This window comes from Aedes albopictus, chromosome 2 (assembly GCF_035046485.1).
Source record: "Aedes albopictus strain Foshan chromosome 2, AalbF5, whole genome shotgun sequence".
Classification (NCBI taxonomy): Eukaryota; Metazoa; Arthropoda; class Insecta; order Diptera; family Culicidae; genus Aedes; species Aedes albopictus.
In genome coordinates, this window is record NC_085137.1 from 343,363,637 (window position 1) to 343,377,769 (window position 14,133).

Here is a 14,133-nt window from a genome sequence, read left to right on the forward strand (position 1 = left end):
AATGAATGAATCTCAGAAGGAACCCTTTGAGTGGTCTAAAAAGGCACTTCTGGAAGAGTCTTAAAAGCTTTATCTGGAGGAATGCCAGCATAAATTCTTTAAAAAAAAATCTCAGCAGGAACTCTATGGAGAATCCTTGAATGCAATCCAGTAAAAATAAAATAAAAAGCTCCTGGAATAATTTGAGAAGGATCTTTTGGAAAACTCCAAAATAAATGTATGAAAGGTTCCAGGAGGAATTGCTGACATGATAATTAAGGGATCTTCTTGAAAGATCTCAAAAACAGCTCTTTGCGGAATCTGAGAAAGTAGTCATGGAGACATCAGTGACACAATTTCTGGTAAAATCTCTAATAAAATTAAAAAAAATATAATTTTGAAGAAAAGTAAAAAAAAATCTTAAGAGATATATAAAAAATACTATTGAAGGAATCAGAAGGACCTTAAAAAAATCTTAAATAAGTTCATAATGTGCGCAAAAACATAAGGAAGAGTCCCAGAAGATGAATCCAGAAGGATTTCCAAGAGAAATGCCGGGCGGCGTGAATTTAAAAAAGAGCTTCTGGGAGGATTCCAAAATTATTTTTTTTAATAATTTCAGAAGAAATAATGCCTGGAGATCAAAGATCTCAAGAATTTTTTTTTAAGAAATCTAAGAATAAACTTCTGCAGAACTCTCAGAATGGATATCTGCAGGAACGTCCGAAAAAAAATCCTAAAAATGGTGAAAAATTGGCAGGGTACATACCAGAGCAATAAATCCAGGATAAATGTCTCGATGATTTTTTTGTTGAATTTGAGATGAATGTTCTAGAGGATTTGCAGAGGAAATTTGTTCCGTAATCTCAGAAGAAATTATTGAAAAAAAAACCCGAAAGGAGCCCCAGAAGCAATACCATAATGAAACTTTTGATCTGTTTCCAATCGTGATCAAAATCCTATCAGTTTTCTGACCCCATCCAGAGTATCAAGAAATGTGGCCAATGTCATCCAAAATGGTCGAAATATTCTTCAAAAACTTAATTTTGTTAATAAAATTTGGAAAATCGCAAACCAGGATTGAAAAAAATCTGAAACCAAGCCACTTTGTTTGGAAAACTAGGCTGCGAAGATCAAGCACCGTGATTTCGGGTCAAATTGATCACCTTTCGCAGTTTTAAGCACTTAGTTTTGCGTAATTATCGATATGGTAAAACTCGATGCTTTAAAGCAGGTTCGACCATGGTTTTCATCAGTCAACGAGGTTGAAACTTTTACTGCAAATCACTTTAATATAATAAATATCACCCGATATAAAAAGTCAACAATTTTACTTTCGGGGTGAAATTGAACAGTCCGTGAAATATTTTTTAAGTGCTGGAAATAATGTTTAACCCGAACCAACGCCTCCAGAAGCGAAAAACTCTGTAAAATATTTTTTTAATTATTTAAGTTTAAAGTTTATTAAATTGTAAGAAAACGCCTGGAAGAATCCAATTTTCATACCTAATATGTGAGTTTTTTTCCGAAAACTATAATTATATGCATGAATTTGAATATTCATATAATTTTGATGAAGAAATTAGGTTTAGCGCAAACTTGGCAGCTCGAAGTCAAGATAATTCATACTGATGATCACTACAGCAACAGCGATTATCCTGATCCAGAGATTACAGCGTAGATGATCTGCATAACTGCAGGCAACTAGCGGATAGATAGCTTAATCGAGGAGAGTGCGTAATATTGGACCAGCTCCCATCTCGAAGTAATACCGTATGGTGGCTCCAGGGAGGATTTGGCTGAATTTCTAGGTAACTTTCCCATATGTTCAGCGAGTAGATGGCCGCATCACAATCTGATCTGATGATTATGGCAATAATGGCATGGTTATCTATAGTCAGGATAATTCGGGTCAATACCAACCAACATTATTACATGGAAGTTTATCTAGATAGTCATGCTACTTTTCCAGCAATTGCGGTTGATCAAAAAATGTGAATGGAGAATCACGCACAACTGTCATTAGTAGTTCTTTTTTGCACTGTGTCCAAGTATTCTTGGAGAGGGTATTAAAAGCATGATGTCGAAGAACAGTTAAGATGGAAAGAAATGGGTTGTTCATCATGAGGCAGAGATCGTACTAGTTAATAACTGTAATCCAACTTTGGTATGTATGTCGAATATGCCTGCCAAAAAAATCTTCTGCTACGGTTAATGTTGGTTAAGTTTTCCAGTGTTTGTTCGAGCGTATCGTGAATGCTTCTCTCAATTTGGTTCATCGCCTCATACTAGAAGAAGTCGAGGTAACACCATTTTAGTGGAGTTGTGTATTTCCACTTGTTGTATTTTGTTTCAGTACTGGGCGGTCATGACAGTGTACATGACTCTGGTATTGCATCTTAAGAACATTGTTTGGATGATTTTCCCTAATCAGGATGGTAATCATTTGGTGAAAAAAATATAAAAAAGCGTCAAGTCGCACTGAACCAAGAGGAAAGTCTTCAAGGAACCCTTGAAGGAATATCAAAAGGGATCTCTATCCAAGGGAAATTCGTGTACAAATGATACTAAAAATGTCTGAAGATATTCAGAAAGCTATTTAAAGACACTCATTGGAAAAAAAATCTCTTGACTTTTTTTAGAAGAATACCTGGAGCAATATATGGGAAATCAAATGAATACGGTTAATGCTAGTTAAATGCATTTCGAGCAAGCGTTATGATGTCTAATAGACAGTGTCCATACTTATTAACGGTACTCCCTAATGAGGAATCCCCTAAAATATAACTATAAATATAACTAACGGTGGTGAAGTGGCAACGATAATGGTAAAGCTTCAAGTTGAAAGATTAGCCTGATGTCCCAATGATTACAGCATAGAGGGTTTGTAGAACTGCAGACAACTACAAATCCAACTGTGACGGTAGATCGACAAAGCAACAGTACATTATTGTTGAAGAGGGCGGAACTGTTTAGGGCAGGTCATAGGATACTGTTTGGCTCATGATCGCGGTGGTTCCAAGAGTGACCAAATTCTTAATTTTATATAAGGTAGTGAATAGATAGCCGAATCGAGGAGAGTGTGGAATATTACAACGGTCCTCCTCTGGAAGCATTCGCGTATGTTGGCTCCAGGGAGGATCAAGCTAAATTGCTATGCAAGTTTCCAAGGAATAAAAAAGAAAAAAAAGAAACTCATCAATATACTGGAGTTACATTTGAAACTCGAGATAAATTATGAAATGAATCGATCCTCCACTATCACCTAAATCGATTGAAATGTGTTTCAATATTCGTTGAATTTGACAAATATAATCTCCACAATCGACAACTGGAGTAGGAAAACAAAAACACCAATCAACACGGTTAAACCCAACAACGTTACTAACCGAATAAACGTGACAGCAATGCCAACCATACGAAGTCCGAACCAACGGGCAAAAAACTACGAAAAATTACAGAAAAATCCCCTTGAACTAGTGACATCAGTCCAATCCAATCTCCGTCGGGTACGCACCCATACTGGTTGGTTAGTTGGACGTTCGATCACCGTCGTCGTCTGCCCGATGACGACGCGACGGCAAAACAAACAAGCCACATTCGCTTATGGTACCTGCCTACATACATAAATCCAGCGATAACCAACCAAATCGCAAAAAAGTCCCTCCCGGGACTGCCGGGAAAAAGCAATCACCCAGGTGGGTGAGCCGAGCCCGCCGGAAAAGCGGCGTGCGACGACTGTGACACAGATTTCATCTAAAATTGCGGTTGCCGGTTCGATTTCCCCGGTTGTCGTCGTGCGCGCATACCGGCATCCGTCACCACCACCGACCGCCGTGTGTAACGGTAGACATCGATATGGACGTGATATTTTGCATATTTCCCAAAACGACGACGACGACGCGCCAACGAAATGTGACCGACAGATGGGTCCTGGAGCGGGATATTTCGTCTGACGTACGTACATATGTTTCGGCACGTGAAACGTGGGCTCAGTCAGGTGATACGAAAATTGATCCATTTTTGAGCAACACTATCGTACTAGGTTTACACTATGTGGCAGATATCTTCGGGGTGAAATGCGTTTTCTCTACATGAACAACGAATGACAGATTTGAAGGAGAAAGTGTTCGAATGAGTGTAATCAGTTTCGTACCTTTTAATTCCGCCCTATTTTGCTTATCCTTTAACAGATACGCGTATTTCGACTACCACTTGTAATCTTCCTCAGTGTCAGTTATCCACTCTAGGATACAAAATAGGGCGGAATTAAAAGGTACGAAACTGATTACACTCATTAGAAGAGGGCATTCTGCTTTGAGGGTTCGAAAAGTCGGTACAAAGAGAGAAAAATGGTTTAAAATACCATATCGAAAACTTGTTATGTGTTATTTCAATAATAAAAGATCGCGCAAGGTATTGAAAATGCTTGCTGAACTTTTTTGGCTGCCTTACATTTTGAATCATGAATTGAGATTAGTTTAAGTATTGTGTTCAACATCTAGCGTTATTGAACATTGCATCGATTTAAGTTGAAAATATTTTTGTAGATTTTTGATGATCTAATACATCTTGGCTTATTTTACACCGACTACCCTTTACCATACACCGTGCATTGCTACGGTAGCCCTTGTTGTCGCCATCGAAACGGTTCCAGGGACCACACTTCCCCCGGATGGGATTATAAATTTTGATCAGTATCGATTCGTCATCCGAAACCACCCGAGTTATGAGAGCATCCGAAAAAGCGTTGTTGAAGGTGCAGCGACGATGGCCCGATAGATGGTTGGCGTCTGATGACTGAGTGTGGTTCAATTAGTTTGAATTGTTGCACTGTTACCACAACAACAACCAGGACGGATTGAATTTTAAGGACTTTGAACAACATTCTTGTTAAATTCCGTCAGACGTATTTTTTGCTGTACAGTTTTGCAACTGCAAGTAATATGCGTTGCGTTGCGTGATAACGGAGTAATTCGTAGATTGCATACTGGAAGTTGTCATGTTAAAACTTTATTACTCCTATTCTAACTGCTTATGGAATGCTATTTGGGAGGGAATAGCTATCCAATTAGAGGTTGAAGTAAAAATACATGAAAACTTCCATTGCCGGCCACGCCCATCTTCTCCGTTACGAGGATAGGAAAGGATGTGATGATATGACACCTACTTCACGAAAGGCCAGCGACTCACCGGCGCCCCCATAGGTGTCAAGGAGTTGGATATTTGGAATGGATTGATTTGGGATTCACCATAAGCGAGTGATCCGACAAGATGCAGATTGTGTGAGTGTATTTGCTTGAGTGGTAACTGTAGATGTGTTGATGTGAGTGTAAGTGTTTTAGCATGTTTGAACACCAACGTTGGGAGTGACGTAGCTAAAAGGTTTTGTCACTCCATGGGCCATCTTTCTTCGGGGATGGGGCACAGGCATTCACACTGTTTCCTGGCTAACAAGCCTAGGCTTAAGCGCCATTGCTCGCTCTCTGAAACGATAAGAAATACGTTATGTTGATGGGAAGGGGTAGCAGGGACGGGATGATATCTATTTATCGAGATGCCAGCGACTCACCGACGCCCTCGTAAATAGAAAAGAGATGGGATTTTGGTACGGGAATTGGTGAAGTTTTTGATTGTTTATAATGGTAATTTTACTGTGATTTTATGTGAAGATGGCAAAATTTTAGTTAAATGTTGTTTTAAAACCGTGAAATCAAGCCTCATGTGTGAAAAGTAAAAGAGGCACGACAAAATGAAATGTAAAAAGGGTTGTTTGGCTGTCTCCTCTCCGTTTCGCCAAGGCAACCGATTTTTGCGCTCGTACATTCTTATGCTCAAAATATCTAGTTCTATTGGCAATAATTTAGGTAAACGGCATTGTTCCTAACAAGGATGAAACCGGAATTCTCTCACCCGGATGGCGGTTCCTTGCCAATTATCCTTCAGATGATGCATCAGCCACTGTTGCCGCAATCAGATGGCCCGTCACGATGCGCCGTCCGACGGTCACCAGTTTGACTCATTCGATCACGATCACCTTGAGCTCTTCTTTGCCCATCAGCTTTTGCTCTCACAGGAAATTCACTTAAAATCAGCCGCTGTTTATGCTTCTCTCCATCTTTTGCCCACTTCCGACAAGACCCTTTTCATCAAACCCTCAAGAAACATTTCCAACAACACTCCAGATTTATTTCACTTCCGGTCTCTTTTATTTTTCACAGCTCAGCTCACTCTCTTTTCTGGACATCAAGTTTCTTTTTTCAACGCTTCTCCAACTATGTCCCAACTTCACTGATCACCAGATCATCCGGCCAACGAACACTTTCCCTTCTCTTCAGTTACCAGCACTTCCTTTATAGCCAAACGTAAAAGCTTCTTTTCATTTGTTCACCTGCCGACTACTTCTTTTTCGTCTAACCCTATGTGCGCCATTGGCCGGCTGACAGCACCACCACACAATTAGCACTTCTCCACTTTACACTCGCTTCAATCCGATTTTTGTTTGCAGCTCCAACCTTCCAGCAATAAATTGTTATTTTCACTCAAAAACACTCCACCGATTTCGGATCACCGATTCCAGAATCTCCCGGCTAATGATATTTAGACGCGAAAAATACAACGGTCAAAAATTTTGGCACGTCCGCACTCGCTCTCGGGCTGCTGCGATCCTTTTCTTTTGCAACTGCAAGTAATATGATAAGCAAAAACCGGTTTCAATAGCAACAATTTTCTGCACCACTTACAAAATGCTTACCTGTTGATTTGGTTTTTTATCCTTTTTTCTTATTGTTCTGTTGTTTAATGATTCTTTTAGCTTTAATCCCTTATTCTATTTCATTACATTAAAAGTTTCAGAAAGTAGGAACACGTCGAACGGAATCGTTTTGGAAGTTAACTTTGCATGAATTTTAAACTCTTCCAGTACTCCTGAGCCTACAGGAAATGCAAAACAAGTTGCTCAAATTAAACCAATTCAATTTTTCGTCGCAAACAGAAAACACCGTAGCCGAAAAAGGGGTTAACACCGGAAACCTTTGTTGACTCAACTTTTATACCTTTTTCCGGAATCGTTTTATGCCCGGTCGGTTGACATTTGGCTGTGGAAGCATGTCAGCGACCAAACCCACCCCACACGACTGGACCACTGAATCGACTCAACTTTTCTGCAAGAGGAAACAAAAAATAAATAAAACAAAGCTAATTCATTTTGAAGGGGCATCCATCGAGAGTGCTGTGCTGTTGATGAGCATCTGCTGAAAGGTGTATGAAAATTGCAATTGCTGACCCGTTCCACTTCCTGCCCTTTGATCTGCATAAATAATTCACACAGTTTTCAATTTTTCACCGTTGGTACACAAAACTGGCCGCCGTTCAACCAGTTATGAGCGAACGTGGTCAAGGCCGCTGTCTGGTATGAGCTGAAAACTCATCAGTCGACGGGCGGCCATACCGTCATCGTGTTCAACCGGAAGCTGCACGTCAGCTGAGCTGATGATGCAAAAATTGACATGCTCATGGGATAACCGAACAGTCTGAATAAAGGACGAGCTTCCAAATCGAACGAACGGACGGTGCGTTACCAACCGTTCCGATAGGTGAATGAGATCGCTGAAAATTGTCGAAATATACAATAAATTTTCCGGTGTTTGTTCGAGCGTATCGTGAATGCCTCTCTCAATTCGGTGAATTCCGCGGGGTAGAGTTCGGATGAGCTTTGTTTCTGACCTGGGCCTCATACTAGACGGAGTCGAGGTAACACCATTTTAGTAGAGTATTTCCACTTGTTGTGTTTTGTTTCAGTGCTGGACGCTATTTATATGATTTTCCCTAATGAAGTAAAAAAAGATTTAAATAAAAAACCCAGATTAATCCACCTAGTGGTGATAGTGCCTTTCTCGTCGAACATGTACTATTGATCTTTCCTTGGTTGGGATACGACTGGGACGATTTTGCTTCAGAATGTTGGCTTCAGCCTTTTGGGGAATCGAAAACGCTAGTTTATGATTTTTTCCGACGTTTCGATCTGTATGGGGCCTTTTCAAGGGTTCAATCGGTCAACGTTTTCTAGTCAAGATAGCCTTGCCTAACTTAAAAATGTCATACGGAAGTTTTGGTATTTATTGAGTCCGTTCGATTTGAAACCGTCGTGATGTGGACAATCTCCTACCTATCGGGCGGTTTAGAATTCGGTCCCCGTTTTTGGAATCTTCTACTATTGTATGTTAAGCTAGTTTCTGTGCTAGGGCCATCATTCCGAAGCATGATCTTTCCGTCGACGTAATGCGAACTGTTCCTGAATCCTGAGAATACCTTATTAAGAAAAGCAATAATTTTAATAAAATTGGGAAGTTTACTAATTGAACATATTCCGACGTTACGTTAAACGTATAGACTGGGCTGAAAAATATCAGAATTTTCAGTTGACTGCTTGAGCACCTTCACTATCACTGAAGACCGATCAACATCAAGACGATAATTACAAGCTAGGATGTAACGTCTTTCACAATCACAGATGACTTTACGGCAAGCCTGCCCAACTTTTCGTGGCCGCGGGCCACAAGTGATACTTCATGCCAGTCGACGGGCCAGACATTAAATTTCCACATCAAATTTCGAAAGCACGAATGCAACAGTGAAATTTTGTACATCCGATTACCCGTTCTCACGGCAAATCATAACACTGACATCATTTGGGTCATAAAAATGTGAGCAAGAATTCTTGATTTTTTGCAAAAATCACCCTGAATACTTTTTTTTCTGAATTTTGCCGAACTGCAGGTTGCAGCAAACAATTTGCTGAAATTCAGCAAACTTTCCTGATTCGTTCAGTAAACTCTGCTGTTCAGCAGCAACGTTTTTTTCTGAAATTCAGTAAATTTTGCTAAAATTCTGCTTTAAATATGGCTGTACCTTTCAAGTTTAAATTTTTTTTAATTTGTGTATTTAAATTTTTTAATCTTTGAAAATTTTCAACAAAGCACTCTACCTATTTCGAGTTTATTTTTAATATTAAATTTTATTTAAATATGAAATATCTTCAAATATTTCAATCCTTGGGCTAAGTTTCATTCATCGATTCCGCGGGCCGTATGTTGGACAGACCTGCATTACGGTCTTCGACATAGTTTTTTCTTCACACTTTAGGCTATATTTTATTATCATAGGTTACAAAATTCATGTAAAATTTGCCAAAAATGCAAGCAAGTGAAATTGCCCATACTAAATCCCATAAAAAAATTCCCAGTAGTTTTAGACGGAAAAGAGGATTGAAAAAACTTTCTCCGGGGTTAATGCGATAATTTTCTCATATCCCGTCGATGGGGGTGACAATGGGTCTGGGGGTGAGATTGGGTCAAAACGGAGAAACATAAAATTTGAAATAGCTCATCAACTATCGCTAATTTATATTGAAAACTTTATATTATTTCAAAGAGGAGATGTTTTTACACGTCATGATGCAGAATAAGATGTTTTGCAATAATCGTTTTTTGTTAAATTTGTGGCTAACCTTATATGATGAAACTACTAGTAAATCACTCTGAGAAAATTTCTCCTTCGTAATGTTTAACACAAGTACCTAACCATAAATTTTCTTATAAGTGATTAGCTGTAGGTATTACCTGGTTGATGTAATGAAAAAAACGGGCTGTCGTTGCTCTTTTTATTTAAAAACTCAATATTTTCGACCCTATGTCTAAATATTAAGAATGGGGGTGAGATTGGGTCAAGCAAGTTATCGAGTGTATATAACCTTAACTAAAAATTCAACTTGTTATCCAGTCCCCATTCGACGTTAGACTGGTGCCATGTTCACCGTATCTTCATAAAAGCACGCTTTCTTTCAAAAATATGTCGAGAAGTGTCAAACTTGTGTGTTAATACGTTTAGTGCCTAAAATCATTTATAACAATACACCCATGCGTTTGGACAGCTCCTTTAATCATCAGCTAATCTTTAGTGTACTGCAATATCGTCAGCTTACAAAATATACTTAACATAATATTTGAACGACCCTCTATCTTGAGATGGAGTGATTTGCTTTAGCAATATAGAGGCCAATGACCATGTACATAAGAGTTTATAACGGAGGGTTTGGTTAAACATTCTTTATGCAGTATTCTAAAACTCATGTTTTTTTTTACAATCAATCTTTGAATGCGCCCCTCTCTTATTGTAATCTCCCCTCTTCTCATGGAGGTTGAAAATCTTAATGAGGAGGATTATGATGGCTAAAAATGGTGATACAGTATACAAACGTTATTTTTTTTTCAAATTTCAACCATTTTTTCGGTTGTATTAGCCTTTTTAGGTGGATTATCCATTTTTTTAAAATTACCTAAGTTTTAATTCGTCATGATAACATTATGTTTTAGGTTGGTTTACTAGATATGATCAATAAAATTAACTTATATTCTTAGATAGGTGATTTCGAATACTTTGACCCATTCTCACCCCCTCTAAGGGGTGAGATTGGGTCAATTATCAATCATTTGTAGTTTAGTAAGCAATTCATATAACGTGATACTTTCTTGCTAATCTATCATTACCACATAGGAGAGTATACATACTAAATAAAAAGTTATTCCGACTTCGATTGCATTTGTTATTTAACAAACAATCTTTGAGTATCCTTTTTTGACCAATTATCACCCCCAACGACGGTCCTACTGTATTTTTTTACACCTCAGTGATTTGATGAGATTGCTTTAGTACAGATAAACAGACATATCATTTGTAACATATTGCTATCAAAGATATTATAGAACTCTATAATATTTGTTGCTATTATATTCATCGTTACGATAAAATAATCGCCAAATGCTAATCAGGTTGCGTTTCACTGCGGCTTGATGTTGGTAGTGAGTAGACGTCAAACGAGCAACAACGATTAATATTTGTTTCAACCGTTGAAAACAAGGACAAGGATGGAGAGTGAGTAGAGTAAGACGTCTGTATGTATGTGGCCTTAGTTCAGTAAAGATTTTGTTTTCTTACACATATTTATCGCTTGCATTGACTTTGTTCATTTTTGAAGTTCCTGCGAAGCACCCTAGGAAGCACCCAATGCTGGTTTTGCATCACTATCGGTAGCCTCTATTGTGGTCTGAGAGTATTTTCTTGCTAATCGTTCCTCATGGTTTAAAAAAAGACCGCGGTACGATGTGTCGCATGCATAGGTTTGGTTCTTTTTGGCATTTGGCCACTTCCGGCTGGACACCCTAGATCGATCCTGGAACACTATCGGTAGCCTTTATTGAGATCTTCGTTGTGGTCTGAGCCTATTTTCTGACTAATCGTTCATCACGTTATTTAAAAAGCCGCTGTCTAATGTGCCGCAGGCATGGGTTTTGATATCTACTACATTTGACCACTTCCAGCGGGACACCCGGAACCGGTTCCGGAACTCTATCGGTTGATCCAAATATGATCTGAAACTATTCTCTTTTATTCGCCGTTTATCAGGTTGCCTGAAGAGCTTGCGATTTGATGCGTCGCATGTAAGGGGTAGGTTAACTTTTATACTTGGCTACTTCCGGCGTGACATCTGGAACCGGTTCAGTAACACTACCGGTTCCGATATGGTTTGAGAATGTTTCCCTGTCCAATGTTCATCAGGCTATCGAAAAAGCCGCTGTTTGTTGTATCGCGTGCATGGGTTTGGTTCACTTTCATATTTAGCCACTTCCGGCGGAACATCCAGAACCGGTTCCGGCACACTACCGGTTCAGATACGGTCCGAGAATAATTTCCTGCCTACTGTTCATCAGGCTATCGAAAAGCCGCTGTTTGATGTATCGCATGCATGGGTTTGGTTCACTTTCATATTTAGCCAGTTCCGGCGGAACACCCAGAACCGGTTCCGGAATACTACCGGTTCAGATATGGTCTGAGAATGTTTTCCTGCCTACTGTTTATCAGGTTATCGAAAAATCCGCTGTTTGATGTGTCGCATGTATAGCTTTGGTTCACATTCATATTTGGCCACATCCGGCGGATCACCCAGAACCGGTTCCGGAACACTACCGGTTCAGATATGGTCCGAGAATATTTTCCTGCCTACTGTTCATCAGGCTATCGAAAAAGCCGCTATCGCATGCATGGGTTTGGTTCACTTTCATATTTGGCCACTTCCGGCGGGTCACCCGGAACCGGTTCCGGAACACTACCGGTTCAGATATGGCCCGAGACTGTTTTCCTGTTTACTGTTCATCATGTTTTCGAAAGTGCCGTGGTTTGATGTGTCGCATGAAAGGGTTTGTAGCGTTTTCATATCTGGCCCGTTCCTGGGGTACCGATCCGGAACACCTAAATGGCCATAACTCCGGAGCGGCTGGACCGATCCGAACCATTTTCAATAGGAAATAATGGGACCAGATTTCGCGTCGAATGAACTGTTGGTCATTAAAATCGGTTTTAGGTTTACTGTCAAAAAGTGATGTGAGTTTTATTCGTACACACACATACACACACACACATACATACACACACAGACATCACCTCAATTCGTCGAGCTGAGTTGATTGGTATATGTGACTCGACCCTCCGGGCCTTCTATCAAAAAGTCATTTTTGGAGTGAACATATAGCCTTTCCAGTACACTTAGTGTACGAGAAAGGCAAAAACGTTAAGTGCCAGTCAGCCAAAGAGGAATTCTTGAAAGAACCGGGCATTATATTTTTTTATTATCGTACAAATTGGGTCGAAGGGTCTCAGGTTTTTCTGAAACTTTTTTCACAGGCAGGGCTCATAGATAAATGAATAAAAAAAAATGAGAAAAATTTAGGGTCGCCTATTTTTCAAGAAAACTCAGGTGACATTTTTTGTTTTCCCCTTACACTACTTACTTTGAAAAATCATAACTCAAGAACGAAGCATCGTAAAAACAAAGTTTTTTTTTTAAGAAATGAAAGAAAATTTTCTCAGAAATTCAAAAAAAAAAATGAACTGGACGAAATTTTCCACAAAATTTTCCACAGTTGAGAAAATTTGTAAAGAAAAGCCGGAAAAACTATACCCGGATTCGTAAAAAATTTTCAAAAAAAAAATGTGAAGGTGATTTCTTAAGCTTTGATCGCTGAAATTTTATGAATGCATTTTTTTTTCTTTCCTGAGTTATGACCAATTTTGTGATAAATGACCATGTAAGCCCAAATTATATGGTCACTTTTTACAAAATTTGTCATAACTCAGGAACGGAAAAAAGTGCGTTCAAAAATTTAAGCAATCAAAGCTTATAAAAATACCTTCTCAATTTTTTTTTTCGAAAATTTTCCGCGAGTTCGGACATAGTTTGTCCGGATTTTCTTTATGAATTCTCTCAACGGTGGAAAATGTTGTGGAAAACTTTTTCCACTTCATATTTTTTTGAATTCTTGAGAAAATTTTCTGTTATTTTTATCAAAAAACTTTTTTTCTACGATGCTTCGTTCTTGAGTTATGATTTTTCAAAGAAAAGGCTTTTATGGTACATTTGGAATTTTTCAACAAAATTGGCCATAACTCAGTAACGAAAAAAAATGCATTCCAAAAATTTCAGCATTAGAAGCTTATGAAATAACCTTCTCAAAAATATTTTTTTTTGAAAATTTCCCACGAGTTCGGGCATAGTTTTTCCGGCTTTTCTTTACGAATTTTCTCAACTGTAGAAAATTTTGTGGAAAACTTTGTCCGGTTCATATTTTTTTTTATTTCTGAGAAAATTTGCTCTTATTTTTTAAACAAAACTTTGTTTCTACGATGCTTCGTTCTTGAGTTATGATTTTTCAAAGTAAGGAGTATCAGTGGAAAACAAAAAAATCCACTAGAGTATTCCGGGGAAATAGGCAACCCTGAAATTTTCTCTTTCTTTTTTTGTTCATATATCTATGAGCCCTGCCTGTGGGAAAAGTTTCATGAAAATCTGAGACCCTTCGGCTCAAACTCGTACGGTAATAAAAAAAAATCCCCAACCTCTGTCCTAGTGAAATTCGTAAAAAAAAACACTCTTGATTTTTTTTCGCAGAATGTCTGGGGAAATCACTAGATGAATATTTGGAGAATCAAATGGATAATCTGTAAATTTATGGAGAAATATTTAAATGAATTGCTGAAAGAATCGGAGGAGAAATTCCAAAATATACCCCATAAGGGAAAACTGGATAACTGTTGTCAAAA